This window comes from Helianthus annuus, chromosome 6 (assembly GCF_002127325.2).
Source record: "Helianthus annuus cultivar XRQ/B chromosome 6, HanXRQr2.0-SUNRISE, whole genome shotgun sequence".
Lineage (NCBI taxonomy): Eukaryota > Viridiplantae > Streptophyta > Magnoliopsida > Asterales > Asteraceae > Helianthus > Helianthus annuus.
Genome location: NC_035438.2, coordinates 16822244 through 16833141, shown reverse-complemented (window position 1 = coordinate 16833141; position 10898 = coordinate 16822244).

Below are 10898 nucleotides of genomic sequence, written 5' to 3'. Positions count from 1 at the left end.
TCGGCCGAGTGTTGAGTGATCTCCCGTGAGGTATGTGAACTTGTATATAAATACAACATATAAATCACATCAATTAAGGCATAAAACTAACCCTTTTTAAGTACTAATGTTGGAAAAAGAGTGTTTTTGTCTTTCTTTTGTATTTTCAGGATGAAATGAGCTCAAATTCACAAAAGAAGCAAAAAGACAACTAATTCTAGCATAAATACAAGAAAAGGAATAAAAGTAGGCTGCCCGGACCCTCAACGGCATCCTCCAAGGCAAAGAAGAGAAAGCAGAAGTCTGAACACGCCCCGTGCTCAGCCAGCACGGGGCCGTGCCCAAGAAGCAGCATAAAAGACAAACTTATAGAAGCTTCCATTGCCCACCACGGGGCCGTGTCCAGCGGGCACGAGGGCGTGGTGAAAGTACAGCAGGCGCATTAATTGTAATTGCGAATTACAATTAATGAGGAGAGAGAGTGTCAGACGGGCACGGGGGCGTGTCCAGCGGACACGGGGCCGTGCCCAGCCTTCTGTTCAGCCTATAAATAGGAGTGCTTGGTTTCATTCCATCTCATCCCTTGGCACACCACCTCTCTCACACTTCATCCACCACCCACCACCACCATAACACCATCATCCACCACCATCATCCATTGTCCATCGTAGAGTGTGTGAGTCGTCTCGGGATCCAAGATTGATCGTAAGAGTTCTTGACAATCAAGGCCATGTTTGCCTAAGTCTCTTACATCACTTGGTGAAGACAAATGTTTAGTATAATACTTTTTATTTTTAATCTTTTGCACTTTTTATTTGGTTTTGTATTAATGACTTTAATAACTAGTTGCTTATGTTGAAGGTGATCTTTCCTTATCGTTTGTCCGTGGTGTCTTGGCATTATTTTACTGTCTATATAAAATAAAAGATTTTCACCATTCATATCGCCACGGTCTATATGGAGGTATGTTGGCTACCTGGTCGGGGGTTAAGGGAACGGTTTGGTAAGGGTCTTGCCCTTGTTCAGCGTTTAGAGGTCCTGCTTGGGACCTGGGTCAAATTTAGTAGGATCTCCTTCAATGCCCATAGGTATTGGATGGCGGGGATCCAAACTCTTTGACCCCCTCATAAGTTAACTACTATTAATACTATAACCCGGCTATTTAGGACTGTATCCCTGCTGACTCAGACTACTTAGCCGAGGGTAACGTCACCGCCGAAAGCGGGACCTACCACAATTTGCATTAATAACTTAATTCATTATCTTTCAATAATCCGACCCTTTAGGATTGTATCCTTGCTGACTCAAACTACTGGGTTGAGGGTAACGTCGCCTTCAAAAGAGGGGCCTACTACAATAACTAAGATAATCTCTTAAACAAGTGCAAAAGTGCGAAAATAATCAAAGGTTATACTAATACACGTGTCGGATCCAAGTGATTCATCTTGTCTATCTGTTTTTATTTTATTTTATTTTTCAGCATTTAGTTAGTTTTTATTTTCTTAGTTAAAAACATTTTTCTCACTTTTTGATTTGATTAGACGTTGAGGATAAACCAGTATTAAAAGCTCTTGTGTCCTTGGACGACCTCGGTATCTTACCAACACTATACTACGTCCACGATGGGTGCACTTGCCCATATGTGTGTTTAGTGTTAGTAAATATCGTGTTTTATAAATTTAAAACTTGGCTAAAAGTGTAAAAGGGGCTTAAATATACATCAAAAATATAACACACTTCACGCACATCAGTATTGACGAGGTGATGTTCGATCGAACCTACCACTCGATTTGTAACATTACTCTTCGGATCATGAGATACTATGCTTCAACACTTAACCATTTTTCAAAGCATTGGAGTGCCACCCGATCGAGCATGCCACCCGATCGAGTGACACACTGCCAAATGATTACACTGAGGTGACTAACCGATCGGTTGGGTTAACCGATCGAACGGACCGTTTAATCGACCAACTGGAAAGGTAAAGATACTTCAATGTTTTCAGATGCTTCAACTAAAACTTCAAAAGTTCAAACCATCATACACAAACACATCCTTCCTAAAGGAAGAAACAATCCACTCGAAAGGACCAACCGATCGAGCCTACCGGACGATCGAATGGGACTGTTCAAACGGACTTTCAAGCCGAACGAGCAGCCCGTCCGATCGAACCAGTTGTTCGATCGACCGGCCCAATCGATCCATTGTCTATCGTTTGCACTTCCGTGTTACTCATCGTTTTGCTATCGAACTATCCAGGCTAACCTACTCTCAGCGCTCCCTTCAATCCATAATCACTGTGAGTATACTCGATCCCTTTTTGCTTTCAGCACTTTTGGGTGTTACATACGTTACCTATCAAATCACAATCAAACACAAACTATTTGAACGCTAACCAAACTGCATGTGCTACTTGACTAAATGATTGCTGTTTATTATGTTTACACGTGGAGTGCTATTTACCTGCTTTAGCAACATAGTACTATAGTTTGGACTCAGCACCCGTTCACACGGGGGTTGCTAAGGACAATTACTTGCATGGATTACGGTGGTAATCATGTATTGCGAACTGTCTCAGACAGTCAACCCGCAGTCGTTGGTACCGATGGAACCATGTCGATAATTAACATGCATCGTTTTCCTCTTTGTGTTTAAGGTGTTAGCTTGCTAGGAAAGCGAGGCAATAATAAAGCTTTAGAGCCCATCTAGCAGTTGTAGGTCGTAGCCTACCTAGGGGTCTCTAGAAGCCAATAAACACTAGCCATGGAGCCGTTGGAGTTGTTCGATCAAGCATCTATGGCATTAGTTGTCAGTAGATCTTGTCTGGATGAGTCTGAGTGACTTTGGGCAGTATTTGAACAATTTGTTTTGTAATAAATTAAATCTGAGTTGTCGGAACAGTAACATTTGTTTAGTTGTATTCTATGATAACTTGTTTATTTATTTGGGATACGGTATGGGACGTATCACTTAACCGAATTTGTAATAATAGTTGTTGTGGAAACTTCTGGACAATCTGTTTCGCTCAGTGTCGCGCCCCGATGATTCCGCCATCGGTTGGGGTGTGACAGATTGGTATCAGAGCCATAACTATAGGGAATTAGGTTAGACACGACCTAGTCCGGGTCGCTGTCTTAGAGACCTAGACTATGGCTATGAACCAGTAGACCGAGTTTATGTGCTATTTGTGTTATTCTTCGCTATCACCGCACTCGAATTTCAATCATAGCCAGCAATTTAGCCGGGACTAGGTGTGAAAACCGCAAACTCCTGACCAAATTGCCTGACTTATGCTGATTTATTCATTTATTCATGCTTATTTCATTAACAACCGAGGAGGATTATACCCAAATTAGGCGTGAAACCCACATTTTGATGATAATTTTCCTTGAATTTTCTTAAAACAAGGAAGAAATTGCTAAGCTAGGGGTGAAACCCTAACCTTGGCAATTGTTCCAGACCTTATTTCATCTCACCAAGGCATTCGATGGACTCCAACGACCTGAACTCACAAGTATGACCTAGGAAACGCGTGCGTAATGCCCAAGAATCGAGGCAGAAACACGATGCCTAGCGTCAAAAGTGACGACAAGTCCACTGTGAATAGTCGAACTGCCTTGGCCAGTCGAAGTCTAGTAGCCGCAGACAATCTATCTCTCGATTTTATGTGATGACTCGTTGATCTTATGTGTTTTACCTGTTTACGTGATTACATTCTTGGTAGACATTCGATTTTTACTATCATTTCATTACTATTCTATCTCGATTCGATCTTCAGCTGAAGCAATCTAGACGATACTAACCTATGCTATGTTATACGACTAAGTTAGACTATACGATATAATGCTACTCGATATACTATACGAACGACACTCGACTTGGAAGGATAGGTTTCTGTTTTCTGACTGCATCTGTGATTAAATGACTACGTGTTTATGTGCTTCTGTGCTCCTGTGCTCTATTTGCTTATGTGATTCTGTGGTTATGTGGACTCTGTGCTTTCGTGCCTATGCGTTATGTGATATGTGTTTCGACGTGTTCCAAAGATTTAGTAATCTAGACGTGTGAGGTGAGATTCGATTTCGTTGTGATGAGTCCTGTGGCGATGTCTATTGCAGACCATGTCGTCATCTGGATCACGTCACCATCTGACCCGCCAAGAAAAGAGAGACCGACGTCTCGCTGCTATCATCTCCAAGACAGTGGCAAAGGCTGTTAGTGAGGTGTACGAAAATGTCAGCAAGTCGTCTGAGGAATCTCGAGCTGATATTCCCAAAGATGCTAGCAAGGCTGCTTTCAGCTTCAAGCAGTTTAAAGCGTGTGGACCGAAGGAGTTCACCGGTGAAGATGGCCCTACAGCCATGTTTCATTGGTTCGACTCGGTGGAAGTCACCCTCCGACAAAGCGGATGCCCCGAAAATCTCCGCACTCTCAACGCTACTGGTGTCTTCCAGTCTCGTGCTTTGGACTGGTGGACCGCTGAACGAAACAAGCGTGGGAATGACGCAGCTTACGAGCTGACATGGGAGGAACTGAAGGCAATTATGATCGATGAGTTCTGTCCTCCTCATGAACGCCAAAAGCTAGAGGATGAATTTTGGGTTATCAAGAAAAAGGAAGGAGACAACGCTGGTCTCACTGCTCGCTTCAAGCAGTTAAGCATCATCTGTCCCGACCAGGTCAAGACTCCAGAAATGACCATCAAGAAGTATATCCGCGCTCTTCCATACTGTGTAGCGGATTTTGTTCAAGCATCTAAGCCAGCATCGATCGAGGAGACTTACCTACTTGCCGATGAGATCAACAACAAGCGGGTGAAGTCTGGGTTTTGGGATAAGCAAACCAAGTCTCTGCATCAAGCCACAACAACAACCACCGACAACACCACTGCTCAAACCTCCAAGTCTTAAAGAAGAAGGAAGAAGAACAACATCTCCGGCAACAAGAGCTGTGCTGCCGCACCCACTGCTGCTCCTCTTCAGTCTATACCAGCCCAGCAGCAGCCACAGCGCTCAGCTCCAGTGATCAATGCACCGCCAGCGAAGCGTGCATACACAGGCCCTCACCCACTCTGCCCGACGTGTTCCTATCACCATCCAGTGGGTTTGGCTTGTCGATACTGCGCCCACTGCAACCTCTACGGGCATTTCACTGCGAACTGTTGCTATGGTCCCCGTCAAGCCCCAGCTCAAGCCATTGTCAACCAAGCTCTACTCCTTGCCCCTCAAGGCCAACCAGCAACTCAAGCACCAGCAGTCAATGCTCGAGTCTGCTTTGCATGTGGTGACCCTAACCACTTTGCAAACCGTTGCCCCAACAGGGTAGTTAAGCAAGAGCCCCAACAGTCCCAGCAGCAGCAACAACAACAGCAGCCTCAGCAACAGCAGCAAGCAGCCCACGCCAGAACCTTCAACATCAAAGCCCATCAGGCTCAGGCTGACAATAACGTGGTCAATGGTACGTTCCTTGTGAATGGTATATATGCATCATGTTTGTTTGATACTGGAGCCGATAACTGCTTTGTGTCGTTTGAATTCGAGAAGCTCCTTAGTCGTAAGCGCTCTTATCTCTCGTCGTCATTCGAAGTCGAAGTCGCTACTAGAAGAACCATCGCCGTAAATTCTGTACTCCGTGATTGTACTCTCGAGCTCAACAATCACGTCTTCCCAATCGACCTCATTCCGATGCAACTCGGAAGTTTCGACGTCATAGTAGGCATGGACTTTCTTCGCGAAAACCACGCTGAAGTTGTGTGCTTCGACAAGATGATTCGATTCTTGCTCGCCAATGGTGATCTTCTATGTGTGTACGGTGAAACTGCTTCGAAAGGTCTCAAACTCATGTCGTGTATTCAAGCCAGCAAGTATCTCCGCAAGGAATACCGAGCCTTCCTGGCCAACATTGTAGTAGCGGAGGAGGAAAAGAAAAAGAAAGTTGAAGTCAAAGATGTTCCAGTGGTCCGTGAATTCCCTCAGGTGTTCCCTGATGATCTCCCTGGATTACCTCCGAGTCGTGATATCGACTTTCGCATCGACCTTATTCCTGGAGCTAACCCTGTTGCCAAAGCCCCGTATCGTCTCGCTCCATCCAAAATGCGAGAACTCTCGAACCAACTCCAGGAGTTACTTGAAAAAAGCTTTATTCGCCCGAGCACTTCCCCTTGGGGCGCGCCAGTCCTTTTCGTCAAAAAGAAGATGGGTCGTTCCGGATGTGCATCGACTATCGGGAGTTGAATAAGCTAACCATCAAGAACCGATACCCCTTGCCCCGAATCGACGATTTATTTGACCAGCTGCAAGGTGCTCAGTGTTTCTCGAAGATCGATCTACGTTCAGGCTATCATCAGTTGCGGATTCAAGAGGAAGACATCCCTAAAACCGCTTTTCGAACCTGTTATGGCCATTATGAATTCGTTGTTATGCCTTTTGGTTTAACCAACGCACCCGCGGTTTTCATGGATCTGATGAATCGCGTGTGTAAGCCCTTCTTAGACCGTTTCGTCATCATGTTCATTGACGATGTCTTGATCTATTCCAAGTCGAAGACCGAACACGCGCAACATCTACGTTTGGTTCTCGAGTTACTTCAGGGGAATCAACTCTACGCCAAGTTCTCCAAGTGTGAATTTTAGCTGGAGGAGGTTCAATTTCTGGGTCACATCGTGAATAGTCAGGGTATACACGTCGATCCCGCGAAGATTGAAGCAGTCAAAAGTTGGATTACGCCCAAGAACCCGTCCGAAGTTCGTTCTTTTCTCGGACTAGCGGGCTATTATCGACGATTTATCGAAGGATTCTCCAAAATCGCTGTACTGCTTACCGCCCTTACCCATAAAGACAAGCCTTTTGTGTGGGGAACCGCGCAGGAGACTGCCTTTCAAACCCTCAAACATTTTGTGTGCAATGCACCGATTCTTACGCTGCCCGACGGAAGCAACGACTTCGTTGTCTATTGTGATGCTTCAAACCTTGGTCTTCGTTGTGTTCTTATGCAACGAGACAAGGTTATAGCTTACGCATCTCGACAGCTCAAGATCCACGAGAAGAACTATACCACCCATGACCTCGAGCTAGGCGCAGTTGTCTTTGCATTAAAGATTTGGCGACACTACCTGTATGGTACCAAGTGTACGATCTTCACCGATCACAGGAGTTTACAACATATCTTCGATCAGAGAGAACTCAATATGCGTCAACGCCGATGGGTAGAACTCCTCAACGACTACGACTGTGAGATTCGTTATCACCCAGGCAAGGCGAATGTGGTTGCCGACGCACTCAGCAGGAAGAATTATGTGCTCGGTGTCCGAAACATCCAAGCACAGCATAACCTCGAAACTCTCATCCGTGAAGCTCAACACGCTTGCTTTAATGAGCGTACATTGAAGAAAGAGAGGATTCATCACGATGGAGCTCAGCTTGTGAGCAAATCCGATGGGATATTCTACTATCTAGACCGAATCTGGATCCCGAGGAGGACCGATTTGAGAAAGATTATCATGGATGAAGCCCACAAATCACGATACTCCATTCATCCCGGTGCTGACAAAATGTACCAGGATCTTCGTTACAAGTACTGGTGGCCGGGAATGAAACGGGATATCGCACTATATGTTGGTAGCTGCTTAACCTGTGCAAGAGTTAAGGCTGAACATCAAAGACCTTTCGGCTTACTCGAACAACCGCCGATACCTATATGGAAGTGGGAGAGCATAGCTATGGATTTCATAACTAAGCTTCCGACCACGCCATCAGGTCACGACAGTATTTGGGTTATAGTGGATCGTCTAACCAAATCAGCCCACTTTCTGCCAATACGAGAAGACTATAAGGTGGCCAAACTAGCCCAAATCTACACCGACGAGATCATTCGTAATCATGGTACGCCTCGCGACATCATCTTTGACCGTGATGCCCGGTTTACTTCGAGATTGTGGGAAACATTTCAAGCGGCCCTTGGTACGTCGCTGAACTTTGAGTACTGCATTCCATCCACAAACCGACGGACAGACTGAAAGAACGGTCCGTACTCTTGAAGATATGCTCCGTGCGTGTGTTATTGATTTTGGTGGTAGTTGGAGCAAACACCTGCCATTGGTCGAATTCTCGTACAACAACAGCTATCATTCCAGCATCCAAATGGCACCATTCGAGGCCTTATATGGTAGAAGATGTCGATCGCCTATTGTGTGGCACGAGATCGGTCACTCTCAACTAACCGGACCCGAGATTCTACAAGAAACGACTGACAAAATCCACCAGATAAGAGACAACTTGGTAAAAGCTCGGAACAGACAGAAAAATTACGCCGATAAACAACGCAAGCCCCTTGAATTTGAAGTTGGCGACTACGTACTCCTAAAGGTATCACCTTGGAAGGGTGTAGTCCGATTCGGCAAGAAAGGGAAACTCGCGCCGCGATATGTAGGACCCTTCAGTATTCTGGAAAGGATCGGAAAGGTTGCTTACAGACTCGATTTACCGGAGGAACTTAGTAACGTCCACCCGACTTTCCACGTGTCAAACCTCCGAAAGTGCTTAGCTGATTCCGATGCGATCATACCGTTTGACGATCTTCAGGTCAGCGAAACGTTACACTTCATGGAAAAGCCTGTCGAAATCATGGATCGCCAAACCAAGCAACTCAGACGCTCTCGCATCCCGGTCGTGAATGTCCGATGGGAAGGCAAAGGAGGCGCGGAGTTCACTTGGGAACTCGAAAGCGAAATGAAGGCCAAGTACCCGTAGTTGTTCAGATAGATCTGAAGCATCAAATTGGTAAAATCACGGTGATGTACGGCTTTCAGCCTAATTTCGGGACGAAATTCCCTAAACAAGGGGAGGCTGTAACACCCCGTGTTTTCCAAATGTCAAAGTAAAAGTCAAATGTTGACTGTTATCGGAATTAATCTATTTAAATTTTTGTATTATGTGGAGTAAGTGTTGTATAAGCAAAATGAATCGAACGTTAATCGAATGCGAACCGATAATCGACTTTGAATAGTAGGAAGTAACAATGCGATAAAGTTAATCAATCAATAATCAAGCTAATCGAATCAATCATCGAACTCGAACCTCGAATTACGTGAACTCTGGTACTTTTATACGTGTGTGTGTGCCTTATGTGTTACTTGTGCGTGTTTACTTTACATCGTGGTATGTGGTGAATCAATCAAATGAAATCGAAACTCGAAGGATAGTCGAACTCAATCAAAATTGAACTCGAATTATGAAGTAAGGATGCTTATATGTTAGATATAGTGATTGGGATTAAAAGTAATTTGATTAGGAACTCTATCATACTCAAATCATCGTTCATCGAAAGCGAGATATCAAAAATCGTCGTGAAACGCTCAAAGGTTGTGCCAATCGATCAGTGCAACCCTGGCAGATCGGATGCACCTTTCCTCTTTTGGAAGCCTATAAATAGGGCTGTCATTGTCATCCTTACCACTTTTGGAAAGCTCTGACCGACCAGCTCCTATTCTTCACTATTTCTCAGATTTCTCTCCGAATCGGTAAGTTTTCACTCTAAATCTTGTACGATCTTGTTCCTTTAATGATTCTACACCTTTCTATCTTTCAAAACTTGGATTCTAACCGTGAAATCACCAAGATCTAGGTGTTCTTGGGTGATGTCATCATGGTGTTCTTCAAAGAACATCATGTTTTGGCATCATTTAACCATGATTAGCTTAGATCTAGCCGATTTCCACATAAACAAACTAAAATCTATCAAAGATCTTAACATTTCACGGTGGAAAGGATTGAAAGACGGATTTTTCAACCAACTTTCAACTCTTTTACACTCAACACTCTAAAACCGGTAGAAAGCGGAGCTTGAACCACTCACAAATCATTCTAAACTATCACATGGTTCAAGGTTTGGATTTCCAACTACGAGATTCACTGACTTCGGGTCAAATGCTAAACTATCATTCCGAACAGTTTACTGGCCGGACTTGGGTGATTCCTGCCCGAACCAGTAAAACAAGTAAGAACCAAAGTTCTATGGTTTAACTCGTTGTCGAAATATCTCAAAATCATACCAAGTTAACCAAAACAGCCAAGTGTTAGACGATAGACTAACCAGGTCAGAAAGGCTGACCGACGGCTAGGCTATTCGAACGAACAGCCCAACCGAACGGACTTCCCAGCCGATCGACCGGGTTAACCAATCGGCTGACACATGGTTCACACTATTCACGTATTCATGAAGTATGGTATTGACGAGGTGATGTTCGATCGAACCTACCACTCGATTTGTAACATTACTCTTCGGATCATGAGATACTATGCTTAGACACTTAACCATTTTTCAAAGCATTGGAGTGCCACCCGATCGAGCATGCAACCCGATCGAGTGACACACTGCCAAATGATTACACTGAGGTGACTTACCGATCGGTTGGGTTAACCGATCGAACGGACCGTTTAATCGACCAACTGGAAAGGTAAGGATACTTCAATGTTTTCAGATGCTGCACCTAAAACTTCAAAAGTTCAAACCATCATACACAAACACATCCTTCCTAAAGGAAGAAACAATCCACTCGAAAGGACCAACCGATCGAGCCTACCGGCCGATCGAATGGGACTGTTCAAACGGACTTTCAAGCCGAACGAGCAGCCCGTCCGATCGAACCAGTTGTTCGATCGACCGGCCCAATCGATCCATTGTCTATCGTTTGCACTTCCGTGTTACTCATCGTTTTGCTATCGAACTATCCAGGCTAACCTACTCTCAGCGCTCCCTTCAATCCATAATCACTGTGAGTATACTCGATCCCTTTTTGCTTTCAGCACTTTTGGGTGTTACATACGTTACCTATCAAATCACAATCAAACACAAACTATTTGAACGCTAACCAAACTGCATGTGCTACTTGACTAAATTATTGCTGTTTATTATGTTACACG